General features: G+C 41.1%; 1 long non-coding RNA gene across 5 annotated transcripts; it reads left to right on the top strand.

The window, feature by feature from the left end:
- The first annotated feature begins 413 nt into the window (after positions 1–413).
- Positions 414–22590, top strand: LOC141621318 (uncharacterized). Of its 5 annotated transcripts, none has more exons than XR_012532222.1 (6): positions 414–631; positions 1014–1121; positions 19733–19801; positions 20660–20794; positions 20896–21021; positions 22143–22572. It is a non-coding gene; the product is annotated as an uncharacterized LOC141621318 (long non-coding RNA). The 5 variants fall into 5 exon arrangements; XR_012532223.1 differs by having other exon boundaries at positions 1023–1121; positions 22143–22571; XR_012532221.1 differs by having other exon boundaries at positions 1032–1121; positions 22143–22568.
- Positions 22591–23519: the final 929 nt, after the last annotated feature.

Here is a 23519-nt window from a genome sequence, read left to right as displayed (position 1 = left end):
ATGTTGCATTTTGTCGCAACACTTGAGCAACACTTATGTCACATAAGTATATTCCCTCTAAATTTTTTTTCATTTTTAGTTTTTGCGCCTTCAAATTTTTTCATGTCAAAATGAAATTGCGCCATTTTTTTATTTTGGGAATTGCAACCATTCATTCATACCGTCTTCTTCATTCACATCCACCGCCAAAAATTTTTTCATTCCTTCTCATTCCTTCATTCCTTCACACCGTCTTCTTCATTCAGTCATTCATTCATTCACATCCACTAGTAAAAAAATGACATTAGGCAAGTTGAAAAGGCTACGGTTGTTGCAAATAACCGTAGCCTATTGTAAAAGGCTACGGTCATTGGCAAAGAACCGAAGCCAAATGTATAAAAGAAAATAAAAGGCAACGGTTATTGAAAGAGCCGTGTTTATACTCTTATACGACCATTCACAAGCAGCTTATCATTATTTATTCACACAATCACACCCAAAACCTTCTCATGAGTCATGACCCACGACAACCTAATTACCGCCAACCTCTCATCGACAACAACCGTCTTATCGTCGACAGACACCTAGTCACCGACGATCCACAACCATCTCGACGCGATTTGTCACCTTCCAGTTCGCAATCCCTAATCAGGTATGATTCTTTAACTCAATTATTTTTAAAGTTATCACAATTCATATGTTTTTCAAGGTTTTTGTTTACATTTTTCACTGAATTTTTGGTTTTGTATGATGTTTGTGTTGTGGGATTCAATTATTTTTATCATGTTAGGGTACGATTAAGTATTAGGGTTAGGTCTTTCAATTAATATAAATTTGATTTCAATTTGGGGATAATTCGTTTTCTACTAATGACTTGAGTAAAGGAGATGATTTCTGGAGTTAATTACGCTAACAATGTTGCTCCTTCCTCGTTTCCATTCTTCTACTTTTTCGGAATGACTCTTAGAAGGAACTAAGTTTTATCAATCTGCAACATTATTAGAAAAGCCCTGTGACTAATAGTCACTCTAAAGCCTCTCAAGTGTTGATAGGTTGCGGATTGTTTTATCAAACCCACTGGCGGCGGCGGTGCTGGTAGTACGAAATTAGGGGAAAAGAGGGCGGCATATCCTAATTCCTAAGTATTTCATGCTTTTACTTCATGCTTTTATTTTTATTTTAATTTTAATTATCGTCATTCGTTAATTCATTTGAATCTTTTCTCAGATTAATATATATATAATACGAATTGATAATGAGATTGTGTTTACCTGCTGCACTACCAATCTAGTATTATAGCTATACATGGGAATTGATAATTCAGAACATATTGTGAATTATGATTCTCATGATAATTCAGGAACATAACTGCACAATTCACCATTTCCAAATGTGTGCCCAAATGTGTTTACAATCAAAAAACTCGTCTACTTCGTGGTATCATAACCATCTGAATAGCTGCTCACCTGTTGTCTACTTATGATTCTGCATTATTGTATCTGTAGGAATTGTTGCCTTTCCTGTCTATAAATTGTATCCCTGTGCTTTGAACGAATTTTCGTTGCTTGTTTTTGTTTTGTGATCTCTCTACTCACTGTTTGTAAACTTTGCATAAAAGGGATCATGTAGATACCCGTATCCGTCGATATTGGAATTTATAGAGAACCCGACAAACACCCGATGATGATAGGACACATGTATTCTTTAGTTGTCATTGTCATTATTTGGAGCTCGTTTTACGAGGTAGAATGGGCGTCGTCGATGAAGTATTTTATTAATTTAAATGATATTTAAATTAATGTTTTTTTTAGTGAAGTATTTTATTAATTTAAATGATATTTAAATTAATGTTTTTTTTAGTGAGTTCTTTTTATTAATTTAAATGATATTTAAATTATGGTTTTTTAGGTGAATTCAATTTATTTTATTTTATTTTGAATTTATTTTCCCAAGTTTATTTTATTGAAAATAAAATAAATAATTGATTTGAAAAATCATTTTATGAGTATATTTGATTTGAAAAGTCATTTATTTTAATGGGTTAATTGATTTGAAAAATCGATTTTAAAAGCGAAGAAAACTCGTTTTAAGCATGTTTTTTGAGCTCGTTTTTAGCTCGGTTTTTGAGCCCGTTTCCTTTACGAATTGGCACGAATCTCGAGTACACTAACCAACCCAAGCCTCTACCCATCCACCCTTGTTCGAACCCCCTAACCACGGCCCAAATTCTCGTCCAAAACAGGCCCCAAACAGCCCGCACTAAACCGAGCAGCCCCCTGTTTTGGCAGCTCAATCCCGAGCCCAAAACCCGCTCCAAACACTACCAAGACCCGTACCCATTAACCCTAACCCATACCCTAGTATCCTACCCATATTATCCTAGCTTAATCACCAAGAAAACTCCCCTCAAACCCTCACAAAAGCTGCTGGACAGCAGCCATACGGGATGAAGCCCGATTGCCTCTCCCTCTCTTTTAACCTACTTTAACTCCTTATAAATACCACCCCTTCACCATACATTCATTCCTCTAAATTCTCCATACATCCTACCATCACCCACAAGCTTTAAACCTCAGAAACAAACCCTAATTGCCTCCCAAAAACCCTAAACAAAACCGACACACAAACTGAACTATTTGTGTGTCCTCCTCGAAAAGCAACTCGTTCCTCCATCAAACCTCCATCAAAACTCGATTTTCTTGTTCCTAATTAACCACATAACATCCATCTACACATTAGACAAAGATTTACGAGCCAAATTACCCTTGAGAGTACACGAAATCCCTCGAAAAACAGAGTGTTATACACTCTGTTTTCGCGGTTTATTCTTGTCTGTCCAGTTCTGTTTGTACTCGTTTTTCGTGCCCAATAACCCAAAACGAGCAGGGGTTGCTTTAAGATTCCTGTTCTCCTCTCTTTCTAGTTTCCAAAACATCTTTCAAATCGAATTTTCGTCGTGAAACGAGGGAGATATCATCGTTTGAAAATCGCTGTCCAGAAAGTTTCAAAAACGCGTGTTTGCTTTGCTCTTCGTCGACGACGGCCTCGCGAGATAAAATCTACCATCGATTACGACCCAAGACGGTGTCAACGATACATGTAGGTTGAGGGTGCATCAAATCCTCTTCTTTTCCCTTTTATTTCGTTTGTTTTATGTTTTTTTTTTATTGTCTTGTTTTTGTTTGTTTTTTCGTTTTGTTTATCGATTGTTCTAATTAATTATGAAACTAGTTAGTCCGAGTATGAGTTAAAGTACCACCATGAACACCCGCGTTGACTTGAGATGGGAAAATAAACCGCTACTTCAGTCGGTCGTACACCCCCGTCTCATTTACATATCCTCGTGTTCAAGGTAGGGCATAAATAAAACGAGTTTCTAACTTCGCTCTTCGCTTTTGACCCCTTTGTTATTTCGGCCAATTCGACATACCCTTGGACCCGTTGTATGTTAGTTTAACCTCTGATTGTTAACCTATGACGTATTTAGATGACATTAAATTAATTTAATGATCTAATTAGACACTTTAGGGTACATCGACATAGCTTTAAAAATCAACTAACAATTCTGTAAATAATTGAACGCATCTTTCTCTTTCACCTAATTTCTCGCTAGTATAAGAGTGCGTGATTAGCACCTTCTTATTAACACTCGATGAGTTAACTTAATTTGCAGACTTGACCTAATTCAACCCCTTTGGGCCGTGTGGAACACTCGATCTTAAGCGAAGCTTTCTGACCTTTTTTTATCATCGTTTTCTAATGTATCTCCCGTATCGCTTTGCAAATCCATCTAACTAATGAACCCGACCTAGGAACTAGGGTAGCCGTATCTGTGGCCGTGGCTTTAGGCCGTGGGGTTGGTCATGCCTCTCTTTGTCTCATTTGTTTTATATCTTTTGTTCTTTGTCGTTTGATAGCTTGTAATTTATCGTTTGCTCGTCGGGTTGTAATCTTTCGAGTTAGTTTTCTTTTTTTACGAGTCAAAACCTCTTCAAAAAACCTTAGTCTTATTTGGTTAGACGGTTGTTCCCCAATGCTTGTAGGAGCGTAGTAAACCGCATGTTGTTTAAAGCAACATGGCCCGGTTTATGCTAATGCATTCTTTGGTGCGTAGCCCTATGTCTAATTCGATGAGATTAAGTGAAAGCACGCATTACGAGGAGTGACCCAAGGTCGTGTGTCATGTAGGCCGTGAGTCACCCCCCTCTTGTGCACGGTTTTCTAGGCCAAACGGCCATGTATTGCGTCGTGTGTATAGCTTTGTATTTAGATCGAGTTGTATCTTTAATTTGTTGTTGTGTCGGCATGAAATGCCTGGTTTGTAATAGGTAGATCCCAACGGCTCCCCCATTCCCCATCAAGCCTTGTTTGTTTCGTTTGAATGTTGCTAGATCAATCAACCCACATGCTAAATTACAACTTTGACAAAGTTAGTTTAGTTGCATCTAAAACGACATAGAAATTGTTGTCACATGATAGGGTTAAAACAACGTTTGCATATCATACATCGTAGTAGCTATGACCTTGTTTGAAATCCGACACTTGACTTAGTAGAGGCCGTTATTGACGGGCGGGGTTGGGTGTCCTTATGGGCTTCCCAACACGTACCCTCACCCCTTACTCAAGATCTATGGTTTGTGGATCCGTCTAAATACCATTGGATTACGAGAGTCATTCAAATCGAGTGATATAGGGTACAAGTCTTTATCTTTAATCACTCGTAGTCGATTGGCTTTATGCTTTTCGATGAAAGGTGTAAAGTTGACTTGAACGGTTCCAAGTTCCCAAAAAACTTGGTGGCGACTCTAATTTGTCTTAATTCGATTCGAAAGAACCTCGAGTCGATTATGCCTGGTGTGGATCCCGCGGACGCAGTTCCCGAGGGCCTTGTCCACAGTTTGGCGACTCCGCTGGGGAAAAGAGGACTAGTTACACTTTGTTTCTAGGGTCTTTTCCTCCGAGGTGAAACTTGAAAAGAAAGTGTTGGAAAGTAAAACATTACTCATAGTGCTACGATTCATGCATAAACCCCTAAGGACTTGCCCGGGCCGTCCCAGCGTTTCTTCGTGATGCGTGGGGGCGGCGTCCCACTATGCCAGGAAGCTGCACATTGCTCGCTTCCACTTCGCCTCGCGTGGTTCTTGATGGTGGGGACGATCTTCTAGGTACTTTACCTTAAGACACCTTGCTCTATAAGACCGCAAAAGGATGGAGGGCATAGACCTTCTTGTAGAAGACTTGCCGAGACTTAGAGATGTCTAGGAGCATACATCCTTATAACATGAGAATGACAATGTGCAATTTGTTTTCCCAAGTCTTTTTTCGAAAATTCCCATGTCCTTTTCAAAACCGAACTTTTGAACAATTTACTTTCAAAATAGCATGGTTTTAAAAACGCGGAATCTTTGCCCAAATAGGACTAGAATTTTCAGCCCAAAATGAGCTTTTATAGCGGCATCTTTGCCCATTTCAAATCTCATTTTCGAATCAACCTTTTGTTTTTTTCAAATCCGATCCAAAATGTTTCTCGAACCTCAACCAAGCATGAAATGCGTCGAGTCATGTCCGGGTCCTGGCCGTGTTAGGCTAGACGTTTTTTTTTTCATTCCAAGAGTCTAGAACACGACCTTGTTGGGTCACCCAAGCTCACCTCTTGGGCTTTGAGTCATGTTGGTCGACCTTTTGGTCTAGGATAGTCCACAAAAAACGTCCAAGCTAGGCCCTTATGGACGTTTCACACGAACCCATGGGCTATGTTAGCCCAATCACGGGTTTAGTCACACCAAGTCCAGTTTAGAATCGAGTTATGACAGTTTGAGTCATGTCGTTTTGTCGAGTCTAAAGTGAACCGATGTCTCAATCAAACCGTGAGTCGAACCCTTGTTTAATCAATCTCAAGTCGAGTCTTTGTTTGAGTCAAGTTGGGGTCATGTCCTTAAGTGTGCAGGGGCTCTTACTTTAAATATTGACTCAGTACGGGGTTTTCTTGTAGAAAGGCCGCCAAAAACCCAACGTCAAGCAATGGAAGATGCTGTTAACAAGCTTACTGAGGCCGTGAACCTCATGATGACCCGAATGGATGCAATCGAATCCAAGCTGGGTGAAGACTCCGCTTCATCTGCCCCACCTCTGACTGATCTGGAGAAACGGTTCAAGTTCATTGAGGACCGTTTGAAGCTCTCCCAGGGGAAGAACATTCACTATGAGAATGCTAGGGCCTATGCCCCAGTTCAGGATAAGTTGCCCACGAACATGGTACTCACTGACATCCCAAAGTTCAAAGGCACTGAAGATCCAGTCCACCATGTTAAGGCCTATAAAGGGTACTTAGCACTGAAGGGAGTACCTGCTGATATGCTCTCTGAAATTTTTGCCCAATCTCTGGGAGAACACCCGAAGGCGTGGTTCTACAATCTTGACCTTAAGAACTTCCCCACTTTCGAAGATATTACGGTGGAGTTCTGTAAGCACTATGCTGACAATGTTGAGATTCAAACCAACATAAGAACTTTGGAGGTTATGACGCAAAAGGAGAAAGAGGGCTTTACTGAATTCCTCGCAAGATGGCGCACTGAAAGCGTGAAGTTAGCTAAGAAGCCTGATGAAGTTGAAATGGTAGATAAGTTCGTGAAGAATTTACAACCTGTTTACCGTAATGCTCTGAAATACCAAAATTTTGGTTCTTTCAAAGAATTGATAAGGATCGGGATAAAGGTAGAGGACGATGTCCGAATTGTTTGCCGAGAAGCCAAAGGGATACCAAGGGGCTTCGTCATCTAAAGCAAAAGCGCCCGCAGCAGCTCACTTTGTTGAAACTGTCAATCTCTTAGATGGACAGTCAAAAAGGCCTCCGCGCCAAGCTCCGAGGGTATTCACCGATATCGGGTGCACTTACGCCTATGCTCTCCAAAGGCTCATGGCCCAAGGAAAGTTGAAGCCCATTGGTCCAACTCCGGATCCACCTGCTGAACAACAAGGCAAATGGTATAAACCGAATGCCTACTGTGCCTTTCATCAAGGGAAGGGACACGATACTGAAAGGTGCTTTAGACTAAAGCACGAAATTCAAGATATGATTGAGAACGGAACGCTCCCAATCCCGGCCATAAAGCCCAACAACGTCACCAATCCGTTTGGCGACCACACTAACTTTGTCTCTACCGAAGATAGTGTCGATTACTCTCACTTGATTCGCCCATGTCGTCTAAAAGGGGTTTTCGTCGGAAGAATATTCGTAGATTGCTCCGAATTCCTACCAAGCTCGAGAAACGAGATTACATTCGGGGATTTTGTTGTCGATTGTACTCCTTACATACTCCGAAGCGGCAATGAAATCAATGGCGTTTGGGGCTGATGACGAGGATGATGTTTACCTCGTCAAAGGTGCGACAATTCCTCACACCCAAGAAGAAATCTTAAAGGTGAGGCAAGATGCCCTAGAGTCAAACCATTTGACTAGATCCGGACGCCCGTATCGTGTGGAGAAAGCTAAAGATACCCCGAACAAGACGCCTCTCAAAGAGCCGGTAGTGGTCGAAGTTCTTGGTGAAGGGTCGACCTCCGAGGCTTCCCTCATCAAGCAACTCCAAAAGACTAAGGCCGACGTATCTATCTGGCAACTTATCCTGAGCTCTTTCGAACATCGTCAGGCTTTGTTACAAGCTTTGATGAACATGACCGTGTCGTCGAATACTAATCCTGCGGACATGGTCACTCACATCGCCCAGAATCGGCCTCAGATTACCAACGCTGTGACATTCTCCGACGAAGATCTGCCACCGTTCGGGCCTCGACATAACCTGGCCCTCTATATTGCTACCGTGTGTCTCAACAAGCATATTCCTATGACCTTGGTTGACGACGGATCGGCTGTCAACGTACTCCCTCTGAAAACGGCGCATATTCTGGGCCTGGAGAAGAATGACTTCATCCCCACTACGCAGACAGTTCGGGCATTCGATGGCACTGTGCATCGAGTGAGTGGACTTGTCGACCTGGTAGTACAGACTGGGCAAGTGGAAAAGAAAATAAGTTGCCAAGTGATTGACATATGCTCATCCTTCAACTTATTGTTGGGAAGGCCCTGGATCCATGCTGCGAAGGCCGTAACGTCAACGCTGCATCGAAAAATCAAGGTCCCACTCAATGGCAAAACCGTCACCATTGACGCCACGCCAATTACTTTAGCAAGAGGAGACATTACTTCCGAAGTAAGGGTCGAAGCTACCAATGACGCATGTGGTTTCGAGATTGTCAACATGATCGAGCTGAACTCCGAAAATATGGATCTATATACGGGAAGTCATGTCTGCGAGGTGATTCTCAAAACTGGGAAGTACTTCGGTTTCTCTTTATATCCTAGAAAGGAGGAGGCTTTCAAGTTGAAACCACCCGTAGCCAAAGGAGTAACTTTCGGGCTTGGATATGAGCCCACCGAGAAAGATCTACGGGAAAAGAGGGGAAGAACGATCGAAGATCGAGATATTAAAATGGGACCGTATCACCTAACTCTAAACGGTCACTTCGTGAAGGCTGGGGAAGAACTCCCTTGCATGGACTTCCCCGAACCTATCTTTGACCCAAAGAAGAACCTTATGGTCCCAGGAATCGAAGTATTCCAAGACTGCTACTACATCCCTGAAGACATTCTGACCGTGATGCCAATAGAAACCAAACCGGATCCAATGGATGACGAGAAAGCCATGGGTCTCCTTTTCGGTGAAGAGAAAAAGTCACCAGTACCAAACGAAGATTTGGTAAGCATGATCCTGAGGAGCGAGCGGTTCGACCCATCTACCCTCATCACCGATGTGGATCCTCTTAGGACCAACACGGGATGGCGGAAAACAATCAAGTGGACTGACAACAAAGGACTTCTTTTCAAGTTGACACGGGAGAAGGAGAGATGTTCAAGCCAGATGATGTTACCGATTCTGAGTCTGAGTCGGAGTCTGAGTCTGAGTCTGAGTTAGGTCCTAAGATTGAGTCTAAGGAGTCAGGTGTTGAAAATACCCCTCCCCTAGCTTTCCCTTCCTATGCACCTTTTCCTAATGGTGGTATTCCGGCCTGTCCCGAATACCCCTATCTCGCCACCGAGCTCGATCGGTTGGCTCAAATGTTAGCGCATTTCGCGCAATTTCAAATCAATAATAATATGAACCAGTTTGCTTACGACTTGTCTTACTTACATTGCAATTCAAACTTTGAAAATGATTGTTTTAATAATGACATTGAGACTGGGGTCGAGGATGAACAGTTGGTCGAAGAAGAAGAAGAAGAAGAAATGGAACCACCCCTACAGTTGATAAAAGGGTTGGAAGAGTACGAACAGAAAACTTCGATCATCGAAGATACCGAAACTATCAATGTAGGTACAACCTTAGAACCACAGGAGCCTAAAATAGGAACTACTTTAAGTCCCACCGAAAGACAGGGGTTCATTGATTTGTTGCATGAGTTCAAAGATGTTTTCGCATGGTCCTACAAAGACATGCCAGGCATTGATAGGGAAATTGCAGAGCACAGGATCCCAATCAAGCCGGGATATAAGCCGGTCAAGCAGAAACTACGCAAAATGCATACAGATTGGTCTCTGAAGGTCAAAGAAGAAATCGACAAGCAACTCAAAGCTGGTTTTATCAAGGTGTCGAATACTCGACCGGGTGGCTAACGTCGTTCCAGTGCCCAAGAAAGATGGTAAAGTTCGGGTTTGTGTTGACTTCCGGGATTTAAACAAAGCAAGTCCGAAGGACGATTTCCCATTACCTCACATCGACATCCTGGTTGACAACACGGCAAAACACGCGTTACTATCCTTTATGGATGGATACGCCGGTTATAATCAGATCAAGATGGCGAAAGAAGATATGCATAAGATCGCGTTCGAACGCAATGGGGAACCTATTGCTACACAGTAATGCCTTTTGGGTTGATAAACGCAGGGGCTACATACCAGAGGACCGCGACAACATTGTTACATGATTTGATGCACAAGGAGGTTGAGGTTTATGTCGACGACATGATTGTCAAGTCAAAGGAGCGTGATGGCCACCTTGGTACACTACGCAAATTCTTCGAACGATTGCGCAAGTATAACATGAGGTTGAATCCACAAAAGTGCGCATTCGGAGTCACATCCGGCAAACTGTTGGGGCACATCGTTAGCCACCGTGGCATCGAGGTGGACCCATCGAAAATAAAGGCCATAATGGAAATGCCTCACCCGAAAACCGAGAAGGAAATTCGAGGTTTCCTGGGAAGAATCCAATATATAAGTCGGTTCGTGGCAAGGCTAACTATGATATGCGAGCCAATTTTCAAGAAATTGAAGGTCGGGGAACACGTCGTATGGGATGATCACTGTCAAGCTGCGTTCGATAAGATCAAAGAAATACTATCTTCCCTTCCCGTGCTTAGCCCACCAACGGCTAGGTTACCACTTTTGTTGTATCTTACAGTTACGGATACTGCAATGGGGGCAATGCTGGCGCAGACGGTCGATAAATAGGAGAGAGCGATTTACTACATTAGTAAAAAGTTCTTGGAGTATGAAATCAAGTATACTCAGCTCGAAAAGACATGTTTGGCTTTAGTATGGGCGACAAAGAAGTTACGGCACTACATGCTCAGTCATAGTGTCTGCATCCACTCGAAGATGGACCCAATCAAATACTTGTTTGAAAAACCGGTTCTGAATGGCAGGGTGTCTAGATGGACTTTAATGCTTTCCGAGTTCGACCTGAAATATGTACCGCTAAAAGTGATAAAGGGAAGGGCGGTTGCAGACTTCCTGGCGGATAACCCGATAGAAGAAACTGAGGCTGTGGATACATGGTCGTTTCCTGACGAAGATATCGTTCACATAGACAATGATACGTGGGACCTCTATTTCGATGGAGCATCGAACTATAGGGGATACGGGATAGGAGTTCTACTCATTTCACCGGAAGGTGAACATGTTCCTATTTCGATCAAGTTGGACTTTAACGTCACTAATAACGCGGCTGAATATGAAGCATGCCTACTCGGTTTGCACAGTGCTCTCGAGTTAGGCATCAAAAAGCTTGTAGTACATGGGGACTCGTCACTAGTGATTAATCAGGTGGCCGGGACGTGGAAAACCCGAAGTGATAGCTTGGCTCCGTACCAAGCGAAAATCGAGGAACTAGAAAAGTTGTTCGCCGATGTCAAGTACGTGCACCTCCCCGAGATGAAAACCAGTTTGCTTTGATGCACTATCAAAGCTAGCTGCTCGATCAACATACCGATCATATGGATACTATGCCGATATGTGTCGAACGAAGATCATCACCCGCTTATGTTAATGTAATCGGAGACACGGAAGAAACCGAGGCCGAACCTTGGTATCATGCTATTCTGAAATTTAAAGAATCGGAGAGTATCCACCCGACATGGATAACCGCGAAAGCGCACTATTCGAATGCTAGCCGCTCAGTTCGTTAGAACCAATGACGGACAATTGTACAAGAAGACCGCGCAAAATATCCTTCTGCGATGCATAGACTCACCAACTGCGAAAAGGGTCATGGAAGAAGTCCATGACGGAGAGTGTGGCCCACACATGAATGCCCATATGCTGGTTCGTAAAATCATGAGATTAGGGTATTATTGGACAACGATGGAGACAGATTGTCGCCAATATGTCAAACATTGCCACAATTGCCAGATCTTCGCAAACATACAAAGACGTGCCGCCATCATCATTATATACTTTGACATCACCATGGCCTTTCTCAACATGGGGAATCGACATTATTGGAAAGGTCAACCCATCCGGAACAATGTGGGCATTGTTTCATGTTAGTCGCCATCGACTACTTCACGAAGTGGGTAGAAGTGAAATCATACAAGGTTCTACAAGCAAAGCAGGTAGCAAAGTTCATTCAGAATGAAATCATTTGCAGATATGGTGTGCCGCATGAGCTCATTAGCGACCATGGCACTCACTTCCAGTCGAACCGCTAGTAATACTTGAAAAGTATAAAATCAAACACCACAAGTCGTCACCTTATCGACCTCAAACAAATGGGGCAGTGGAAGCCGCTAACAAGACAATCACTGTGATTCTCAGGAAGATGACCGACAATTATCGCGAATGGCCGGAGAAGATACCATTCGCACTATGGGGATACAGAACGTCTATTCGCACAGCCACTGGAGCAACTCCGTTCTACTTAACATACGGGATGGAAGCAGTTCAGCCTATCGAATTAGAGGTACCTTCTTTAAGGATCATGTTAGAAAGTCAGGTCCTCGTTTGATCGGCTGCAAGCCAGGTATGATTCTTTGGTCATGCTCGACGAGCGACGGTTAATTGCATTACACCATGTTCAACTCTATCAGAAAAGGATACAAAGGGCATTTAACAAAAAGGTGAAACCTCGAGGAATAAAGGATGGGGATTTGGTCCTAAAGTCTGTGCGCGCTTTACTACCAATTGACCCGAGGGGAAAATTCAAGCCGAACTGGGCCGGTCCTTACCTGGTAAAGAAGATATTATCGGGAGGCGCAGTCAGACTGACAGATCTAGATGGAAATGACTTTGCGAATCCGACGAATTTGGATCAGCTGAAATTTTATGCAGAAACTGGAATTTTTTAATAGATAGTAAGTCTTATTAAAGATCGGGCGATGCCCATTACATCCTTCAAAAGAAAAAAAGAAAACAGCTAGCAACAAATAATAAGTAGTAGTATTAAATAATATATTTGGAGTCGAAGGCTCCTACATCTTCTTTTTCCCTTTGCCTTTTGGGTCACGTGACCGAGGCTCCTGTAGAGGAGGAGTAGTTGCGTTCTGTCTAGCGCGCTTCTTAGGAGGGATCGTCATTTCCTCCCGAGGGCCCAGCCTATCTTTTACACTCAAGCGAGGACCAAGCCTCCCTTCTAAGGCTGAGCCCGAGTGTGCCTTTGAACCCAACCGTTCCCACACACCTGTCGCCTGTGAGTCAGTCTTAGGAGTCTTCTCAGTCTTAGCTTCAGGTCCCGATGCAGGCGAAAGATCGTTAACAAAGAAGTCGCGACTGCTTCTGCTTTTGTCATAATATTTGATGTCGACAAGCTCATCCTTCCGACACAAGTCCTTACCAGATTCGGTCTTCTCTTTAAGCCATTTAGTATAAGACGGGGATACCCAGGTAGTCTGAGGGCGCGCAGATACGTACCAAAGACGCCTTTGGTGCCACCTCTCGAGCCAATCATCACATATAGAGGAATTCACTCTCTTGCTCGTCCCGCAATGACCTCACACTTGGGAATTATTTGTCATGGCCCATCCGACGCAGACGCGGTCGGGTAAATGTGAATAGATCTCTCTAAACCCGATGAGTTGCAAACGTCCTGGTCTTGTCATCTTCCTAAGGATAGTAAAGGATTTGAGGCGAAGCCAAGGCATGAACCAAAAAAGAGGGCGACCTTCCCCTCCTGTCGCTTTGTTTCGCCAATAGGCAAGGTCATTTTGATGCTCGTCTTCATACCGCTTGGCACGCATAGTCGCATACGAGCGAGATATGAGCCGGGCTCACGCGGCGGGCGAAGAGCCAAAATCTCTCGCAAAGCCACACCGAAAAAAAAAAAAACATGAAAAAGACGAAAAAAAAAAAAAGACGAAAAAAAAAAAAAAAAAGAAAAAAAAAAGAGAGAAAAAAAAAAGACGAAAAAAAAAAAAGAAAGAAAAGAAAAGAAAAAAAAGAGAGAGAAAAAAAGAAGGAAAAAAAAAAAACGGAATTATGGCAAAATCGTGGCGAAATCACAAAGAAAATCGTGCGAATACAAAGAAAATCGTGGCGAGAATACGAAAGAAAATCGTGGCGGGAATGCAACAAAATCGTGACAAAATCGTGGAAGAATGCAACAAAACGTGGCAACAACACAAGAATTGTGATAAAAGGAAAATTAATCAAGGATGCGAAATCGGGAGAATAGATTTTGTTACTCGCAATAGACGGGAGCATCCCGACCAATCGACACTGGGTTCATTTTCTTAGCATCTAAACCCCGGAGAGTTTCAAGAAGAATAATCCGGAAGGGTTATGTCCCATCTCCATCTGAGACACAATAGACAAAAGCTTCGCTTGTCCTACACAAGTTGTCTTGTTCATCCTACCTTCGAAGACATAAAGGTGTAGCATGATCAATCCAAAGGCCTGCATGCGATGACGTCCCGAAAAAATCTTGTTTCGCAAGATACAAAATTTCCGATGAATAGCAAGAAGGTTGACTTCGTCACCGTAACTATCCCCTCGGACTCCGTCCCGGAAAGGCCAAGGCGATCTAGATATGTTCCACGCCACCCCGAATGAAATTTTGGTATAGCCGTATGGCCTCGATCCCATCCTCCCGGGCGAAAAACTCTTCGGGTAGAGGGCGATCTCCCCCTCGGAAAAGCAAAGAAATGGTTACAAGGATCCCAATAGCTAAGGCGGTGTTCCAACAAATAAGCAGTTGAAGGGGATCCGGCGTAAGGAAGTAATTGCGCCGATTGAGCGGTCTTTAATTCTTGTCTCTCTGCGCCCGGTGAAGTCTGTCTCCCACGCTCGCATAGCACTCGCTAGATTATTCATAATGATTTATGTTATTTGCACCAGTTTGGGGGAAAGCAGAATAAATTTGGCAATACAGCTCTTCCTTATATATAGAAAGTATAAGGGAAGGAAACATCTAGGATGACACCCCTAGGGTGTCGTTTTTTCTGAGCCGTGTGGGCCTCGGGTCGCGCGCCTCTTAGGCCCGCCCCAGTTCACACCAGTCTTTGGCACGATGCATCGGGTTTTCGCACATCCATCGCGTTTTGGGGAGCGCCGGAACGGCCGATTTACATTTCTACCCTCGACAAGTCCACATTTGAATTATAGCCCGTGCACACTTACGGTTTCATTTTCTTTTTTTGTTTTACGGTAGAGGGCTACGCCCACGTTGTTTACGAGTCATACACAGTGTCTGAGTCGTATTTCATGCTCACCCATCAAGGTTCGATTTCAAAATGCCAGATATTTCAAATTTCAAATTCAAAATGCCAGATATTTCAAAATTTCAAAATTTCAAAATTTCAAAAACTTTTTGCGAATTACGGATAGATGATCCAAGTCAAAGTTCAAATAACTTTTTGCGAATTATGGATAGATGATCCAAGTCAAGGTTCAAATCTCAAAGTTCAAAATCAAATTTTGGGTCGACGACCCAACATCCAAGTGATTCATTTTAAATTCAAAATTTGGGTCGATAGCCCAATTATTCAAAATTTTCAACATGTTCAAATTTCGGGTCGATGACCCAGTCTTTCAAACTCAAATTTCGGGTCGATGACCCAACATTCCAAGTGATGTCAAATTCAAAATTCGGGTCGATGACCCAATTATTCAAAATTTTCAAATTCAATTTTCGGGTCGATGACCCAATCTTTCAAATGATCTAAGTTTAGGATCGATGATCCAAATGTGCTTATGTGATGATTATTGCTAGTACGTTTTTGTGTTTCAAATATAGCAGGATATGCTTCAACTGGGGGCTCTAAAGTCTTCGACTTTAGAGCCATTGCAAACTGGGGGCTCTGAAGCCGTTGGCTTCAGAGACCATTATCAAGATGTAAAGGATGACATCCACCAATACAAGAGTATGAAATGGAAGAATTCTGTAGCTGAAAGCAAATGATGAAAGCGGCGGCAACCTCCTCGGAAAGTCCCGTCCCATGCGGACAAGTGCCAGCAGATGATAAATTTTGGGCAAATGTCAACAGATGATGAATTCGGACGAATGCCAGCAGATGATAAACTTTGGGCATGTGTCGGCAGGCGGCGAACTACGACGCGGGTTTGATTCCGTCAAAAACGGATACGTAGGCGCCTAAGGATAAGGCTCAACCCACCATTTATGCAATTTATGGGTCGATGACCAACGACGATAATTTGACACAACGAAGCAAGAGTCATCCCAAAGAAAGTTTCGGTATGATCTCTTCTTATGGCTGGAGAGCTTATATACGCAAGTCTAATGGACTATAAACGACCCGAAGAATCCTCCGGTCGAGAGGGACCTGGGGTATACTTTGACTTTCGCCTTGTCCAAGCCTCGATCAAAGTGGGGCTCAGTAAATACCCGTATCCGTCGATATTGGAATTTATAGAGAACCCGACAAACACCCGATGATGATAGGACACATGTATTCTTTAGTTGTCATTGTCATTATTTGGAGCTCGTTTTACGAGGTAGAATGGGCGTCGTCGATGAAGTATTTTATTAATTTAAATGATATTTAAATTAATGTTTTTTTTAGTGCAGTATTTTATTAATTTAAATGATATTTAAATTAATGTTTTTTTTAGTGAGTTCTTTTTATTAATTTAAATGATATTTAAATTATGGTTTTTTAGGTGAATTCAATTTATTTTATTTTATTTTGAATTTATTTTCCCAAGTTTATTTTATTGAAAATAAAATAAATAATTGATTTGAAAAATCATTTTATGAGTATATTTGATTTGAAAATTCATTTATTTTAATGGGTTAATTGATTTGAAAAATCGATTTTAAAAGCGAAGAAAACTCGTTTTAAGCATGTTTTTTGAGCTCGTTTTTAGCTCGGTTTTTGAGCCCGTTTCCTTTACGAATTGGCACGAATCTCGAGTACACTAACCAACCCAAGCCTCTACCCATCCACCCTTGTTCGAACCCCCTAACCACGGCCCAAATTCTCGTCCAAAACAGGCCCCAAACAGCCCGCACTAAACCGAGCAGCCCCCTGTTTTGGCAGCTCAATCCCGAGCCCAAAACCCGCTCCAAACACTACCAAGACCCGTACCCATTAACCCTAACCCATACCCTAGTATCCTACCGATATTATCCTAGCTTAATCACCAAGAAAACTCCCCTCAAACCCTCACAAAAGCTGCTGGACAGCAGCCATACGGGATGAAGCCCGATTGCCTCTCCCTCTCTTTTAACCTACTTTAACTCCTTATAAATACCACCCCTTCACCATACATTCATTCCTCTAAGTTCTCCATACATCCTACCATCACCCACAAGCTTTAAACCTCAGAAACACACCCTAATTGCCTCCCAAAAACCCTAAACAAAACCGACACACAAACTGAACTGTTTGTGTGTCCTCCTCGAAAAGCAACTCGTTCCTCCATCAAACCTCCATCAAAACTCGATTTTCTTGTTCCTAATTAACCACATAACATCCATCTACACATTAGACAAAGATTTACGAGCCAAATTGCGCTTGAGAGTACACGAAATCCCTCGAAAAAGCAGTGTTATACACTCTGCATTTTGTGATTTATTCTTGTCTGTCCAGTTCTGTTTGTGCTCATTTTTCGTGCCCAATAACCCAAAACGAGCAGGGGTTGCTTTAAGATTCCTGTTCTCCTCTCTTTCTAGTTTCCAAAACATCTTTCAAATCGAATTTTCGTCGTGAAACGAGGGAGATATCATCGTTTGAAAATCGCTGTCCAGAAAGTTTCAAAAACGCGTGTTTGCTTTGCTCTTCGTCGACGACGGCCTCTCGAGATAAAATCTACCATCGATTACGACCCAAGACGGTGTCAACGATACATGTAGGTTGAGGGTGCATCAAATCCTCTTCTTTTCCCTTTTATTTCGTTTGTTTTATGTTTTTTTTTATTGTCTTGTTTTTGTTTGTTTTTTCGTTTTGTTTATCGATTGTTCTAATTAATTCTGAAACTAGTTAGTCCGAGTATGAGTTAAAGTACCACCATGAACACCCGCGTTGACTTGAGATGGGAAAATAAACCGCTACTTCAGTCGGTCGTACACCCCCGTCTCATTTACATATCCTCGTGTTCAAGGTAGGGCATAAATAAAACGAGTTTCTAACTTCGCTCTTCGCTTTTGACCCCTTTGTTATTTCGGCCAATTCGACATACCCTTGGACCCGTTGTATGTTAGTTTAACCTCTGATTGTTAACCTATGACGTATTTAGATGACATTAAATTAATTTAATGATCTAATTAGACACTTTAGGGTACATCGACATAGCTTTAAAAATCAACTAACAATTCTGTAAATAATTGAACGCATCTTTCTCTTTCACCTAATTTCTCGCTAGTATAAGAGTGCGTGATTAGCACCTTCTTATTAACACTCGATGAGTTAACTTAATTTGCAGACTTGACCTAATTCAACCCCTTTGGGCCGTGTGGAACACTCGATCTTAAGCGAAGCTTTCTGACCTTTTTTTATCATCGTTTTCTAATGTATCTCCCGTATCGCTTTGCAAATCCATCTAACTAATGAACCCGACCTAGGAACTAGGGTAGCCGTGTCTGTGGCCGTGGCTTTAGGCCGTGGGGTTGGTCATGCCTCTCTTTGTCTCGTTTGTTTTATATCTTTTGTTCTTTGTCGTTTGATAGCTTGTAATTTATCGTTTGCTCGTCGGGTTGTAATCTTTCGAGTTAGTTTTCTTTTTTACGAGTCAAAACCTCTTCAAAAACCTTAGTCTTATTTGGTTAGACGGTTGTTCCCCAATGCTTGTAGGAGCGTAGTAAACCGCATGTTGTTTAAAGCAACATGGCCCGGTTTATGCTAATGCATGCTTTGGTGCGTATCCCTATGTCTAATTCGATGAGATTAAGTGAAAGCACGCATTACGAGGAGTGACCCAAGGCCGTGTGTCATGTAGGCCGTGAGTCACCCCCTTGTGCACGGTTTTCTAGGCCAAACGGCCATGTATTGCGTCGTGTGTATAGCTTTGTATTTAGATCGAGTTGTATCTTTAATTTGTTGTTGTGTCGGCATGAAATGCCTGGTTTGTAATAGGTAGATCCCAACGGCTCCCCCATTCCCCATCAAGCCTTGTTTGTTTCGTTTGAATGTTGCTAGATCAATCAACCCACATGCTAAATTACAACTTTGACAAAGTTAGTTTAGTTGCATCTAAAACGACATAGAAATTGTTGTCACATGATAGGGTTAAAACAACGTTTGCATATCATACATCGTAGTAGCTATGACCTTGTTTGAAATCCGACACTTGACTTAGTAGAGGCCGTTATTGACGGGCGGGGTTGGGTGTCCTTATGGGCTTCCCAACACGTACCCTCACCCCTTACTCAAGATCTATGGTTTGTGGATCCGTCTAAATACCATTGGATTACGAGAGTCATTCAAATCGAGTGATATAGGGTACAAGTCTTTATCTTTAATCACTCGTAGTCGATTGGCTTTATGCTTTTCGATGAAAGGTGTAAAGTTGACTTGAACGGTTCCAAGTTCCCAAAAAACTTGGTGGCGACTCTAATTTGTCTTAATTCGATTCGAAAGAACCTCGAGTCGATTATGCCTGGTGTGGATCCCGCGGACGCAGTTCCCGAGGGCCTTGTCCACAGATCAAATATTGCCTTTCCATCACTTTGTTTAATTAAGGGGATGAATAAAAGGGATCAAATATTCAAATAAAAATTGATTGCCGATTTAGTTGTTGACATGTCAAATTGAAAAGTTGATAGTGGAAGTGTAATATCACAAGAATCAAGATTAAATGAGACTTCTCATGACTACATCAGTGAAAACTAGCATCCACATATGGTTGTGGATGTCTATGTTGTCATATACCTTTGTTAACTAAACTATTGTCTGATTGTTCTTGTCCTCCCGTTCCATCGACAACAGCAGTAGCGAGTTTGGTTTTTTCATCCTATTTCTAGTGTTTCATTACATCCCCATCCCCCTCTTTGATTAATTTTGAATTTATTTATTTTATTATTTCTAGGGTTAAGTAGTGGTGGTTTTACTGGTGCTGCTATCAAAGATTGTAGATCACCTCCAAGAATCTTATCAGGTTTCATTCTACTCCTCAGCGTATCGAATTCTTCATGTTAAACTGTTAGGCTACAGTTTTGTGACTTCTGATTTATGATTCATTAATTGTATTTGAATGATGGATCATGTAAATGTTTAGACATAGTGTTTGTTCTCTATCTGTGACAATGTCAACCTACATGTGATGCTGTGACAGTTGTATTGATGTTATTTCTTAATGCACCTCAACTGTATGTTGAAATGCCTCATTCAGTTATTTCAAGTGTTGCTATATCTGGTTGTAGTTTGTTGAATTTGACTGATAGTGTATTTTCATTGATTGAGAACCACTAAAGTTTTGCTTTTTTGTTGTAGTTTAATTGATTGATGCCGTGAATTAAGAAATGACATCCTTTGACAGCCAAAGTCGATTTGTTCTATTCACTAATGCACTTGATACACTAATGTATACCTGGATTCTTAGACCGACTTATTTTAATTTTGACTAATGTATATTTTGATGAGAAAATGTCAGTAAAAATGGCGTCCTTTGACAGCCAAAGTCAAATGATGTTACCCCCTCTTTCTCAAGTAGCTTGCTTCCCACTCTTTAAATGGTGAAACATCTCATTACTAGCTACTTTGGGCTTGATTTTGTCATTGATTCAGCTAATGATGCTTCAGTAACTAGTAATGACTTTGTTTGTGTACTGGAGCTTTTAGTAGGGTTGGTTGAGTTTAGTCTTACAGATTGTGATTGCCTTGGTCCAGGTTTCTTTGAGATTCAAATTATATTGAGTGATATAAAAAACTCACTTCTCTTGGTCTTATTTACCTGTAGCTAAGTATTGTTAGTTGTCACTAGTTAATCTTACAATCCTTTTCATTTTGTGTGTAGGTTGACTACTTGTCTAGTAGATTGTCCATCAAATGTAAAGACGGATGTCCACGACGACTCGATTCCCCTTAAAACAGATTCTGGTTTTGTCACCTCAAAACATGCGGATCATTATCATCTTAAGTTGTATTCCAGGTAAGAACAAGTTAAAATACATGGAAAATCATCGTCATCATCATCATTAATGTTAAAACCTAGCGGCGTACTGTGTTGTGATCCTTGATTATGTTGCGAAGGAATTGTTGCGTGATGCTTGTGCTGAGGACGAAGAATTTTTTGGAGTATTTCTATCGTCAAGACTTTGAGTTGAACAACAACTGAGTGCTTCAGATTGAATTCAGGAAATGCAAGAAAAGAATATTGTAAGCCCTTTTTATACTTTTTATTTTTTTATTTATTGGTGCAGTTGGATGGTACCTTAGCTGGTATTTGTCATTGAAAGGCATTTTCTATTTCACTTACTATTGATGACAAACACTGTCGAGTTTAATGCCATCTCGGTCGTCTATTCGAGTGGCGTATCCTTATGTGTGAATACTGTTTTGACTTCTGAGTGTTCTCAACCATGACGCGAGGGGACGAATGCTCATTATTTTCACTGAAATGTATATGGACTTAAGGTAGTCAACATGGTCAGGCCCCTCCCGACTTGATTAAAGGTCATGCTCCCTCCGTCCTAATCATTTGTTTACCTTTGATTAAAATATCCATCATAAAGAATAAAAAATTAAACAAATGATCGAGATTATGAGAGTAGTAGTTCTATTAAGGTTATGGGAACAAAAATTATGTTTAAGTAAAATAAGTGTTTGTGAGGCATATGTTAGCAAATGGATATGAAGTGAAAACTAACAAACATGATAGAGTAGCAAACTTCCGAACATATTGTGAAAGAATTGCATATGTTTAGTGATGAATATTATTAGCCTGTTGCTTTAATTATCGGGGTTGTTCATGTAGTGTGGTCTGCATTCACCATTCCATTCCGGCTCCTCTAACGAGCTTGGAATAATACATGTTGTGAGTCTTCTCGTCGGTTGTGTTGACCTATTATAATGACTATTGTTGGGAGACTTGAGTTCACTCGGAAGAGTAACAATATCAATGAAAGTAGTTGTGTAATTCATTATTTACTTTATTGTTTTAGATTATATGTAGTTCAGGAAATTGCAAGCAGATTTGGTGTTACAAGGGAACAACAAGACCATGCTGCTGTAAGTCATCTCGAGACCTCGAGGGTCTGTGAGTCTTTGGTGTGATTATTATGGCTGGACAAGCCTACCTTTGTAGATCAAACTCAAACGTTTCACATAGGCTACACCTTGTGTACAATCACGTACTCTATTTTCTGCACGTCCTTGTTAATTAGTTGTTCTTTAATGCATTATTTATTATTTCGTGATAATTTAGTGTGACGTATCATCTATGCCTATTGAGCCTTTGAATCCTCAAATCTAATAATGTTCTATTTTTTATGTTACAGGTTGCATTTGAGGTATTAACAATGATGACGGGTTGATTTTTTGTCCGGTTGGCAACATATATACGCTCACAATATAAGAATGAAGACTTATAATTAGTAGCTTTCAAATAGTCGTTAAGAATTATTATTTGTTCTATTTAAACATTTGTTATATTTGTTTTAGTTAAATAATTGAACATTTGCGATCGAAGTTCTACTTTTGATCCTTTTTTTAAATGTAATTGACATATATTTTTGAGACTGAATCAATTGAATGCACAATTAGAGAGAATTACAATTGTTGCGTGCCTTACAAGTCCTTATGTCGTTGCACTTTATTAAGTGTTGTTTTTGAATAAATTAGTGTTGCATTTGTTTATTATAAGTGTTGTTTTGGGACGTAACCAGTGTTGCGTTTCCAAAATAAAAATGTTGCATTAATTTCATATAAGTGTTGCTTATCAACATGAAAAGTATTGCATTAGTTCAGGAAGTGTTGCTTTTTTTACATAAGAAATGTTGCATTAGAAGATAAAAAATGTTGCCTTTGCAATTGAAAAAGCGTTGCATAAACATGACCAATGCAACACTTTTCAAAAGTGTTGCTTCAGATGAAAAAGTGTTGCATTAAGCGTTGCAATGACCTAATGCAACAAGACCTGATGTAGCACTTGATTAAGTGTTGCATAAACTCTATTGCAACATTTATATGACATTATGCAACAATAGCAAAGTGTTGCTATAGAATCTAAATGTAGTAGTGTAATATTAAAAAGGTGTTCAAACGCGACGATCCTTGAACAATTTCTGCTCCTTTTATTCGTTTCTATCAACAATTGAACCAACGAATATTAAGGAAGCTCTCGCAGAATCAGAATGGATTATGGCTATGCAAGAAGAGCATTAACAATTCGAACGGAACAAAGTTTGGCACTTAGTTCCTAGACCCAAGGATCGATCTGTAATTGAAACCAGATGGGTGTTTAGAAATAAACTATATGATGTCGGGGTCATAGTTCGAAATAAGGCAAGATTGGTGTTACAAGGTTATAATCAACAAGAAGGAATAGATTATGACGAGAACTTTGCACCCGTGGCTCGTCTTGAAGCTATTAGACTTCTGATAGCATTCGCAACTCATAAAGGAATGAAGCTCTTCCAAATGGATGTCAAGACAACGTTTCTAAATGGGTACCTACAAGAAGAAGTCTTCGTAGAACAACCTCCTGGATTTATGGATAACAAATTTAAAGATCATGTCTTTAAATTAGACAAGGCCTTTGTATGGATTGAAGCAAGCACCAAGGGCCTGTTATGACAGATTATCGAAATTTCTACTTGACAGTGGATTTAAGAGAGGATCTGTAGATAAAACCCTATTCCTAAAATCTTAGGAAT

Source organism: Silene latifolia, chromosome X, assembly GCF_048544455.1.
Source record: "Silene latifolia isolate original U9 population chromosome X, ASM4854445v1, whole genome shotgun sequence".
Lineage (NCBI taxonomy): Eukaryota > Viridiplantae > Streptophyta > Magnoliopsida > Caryophyllales > Caryophyllaceae > Silene > Silene latifolia.
Note: the sequence above shows the minus strand (reverse complement) of the source record. Positions and strands in the feature narration are given on the sequence as shown.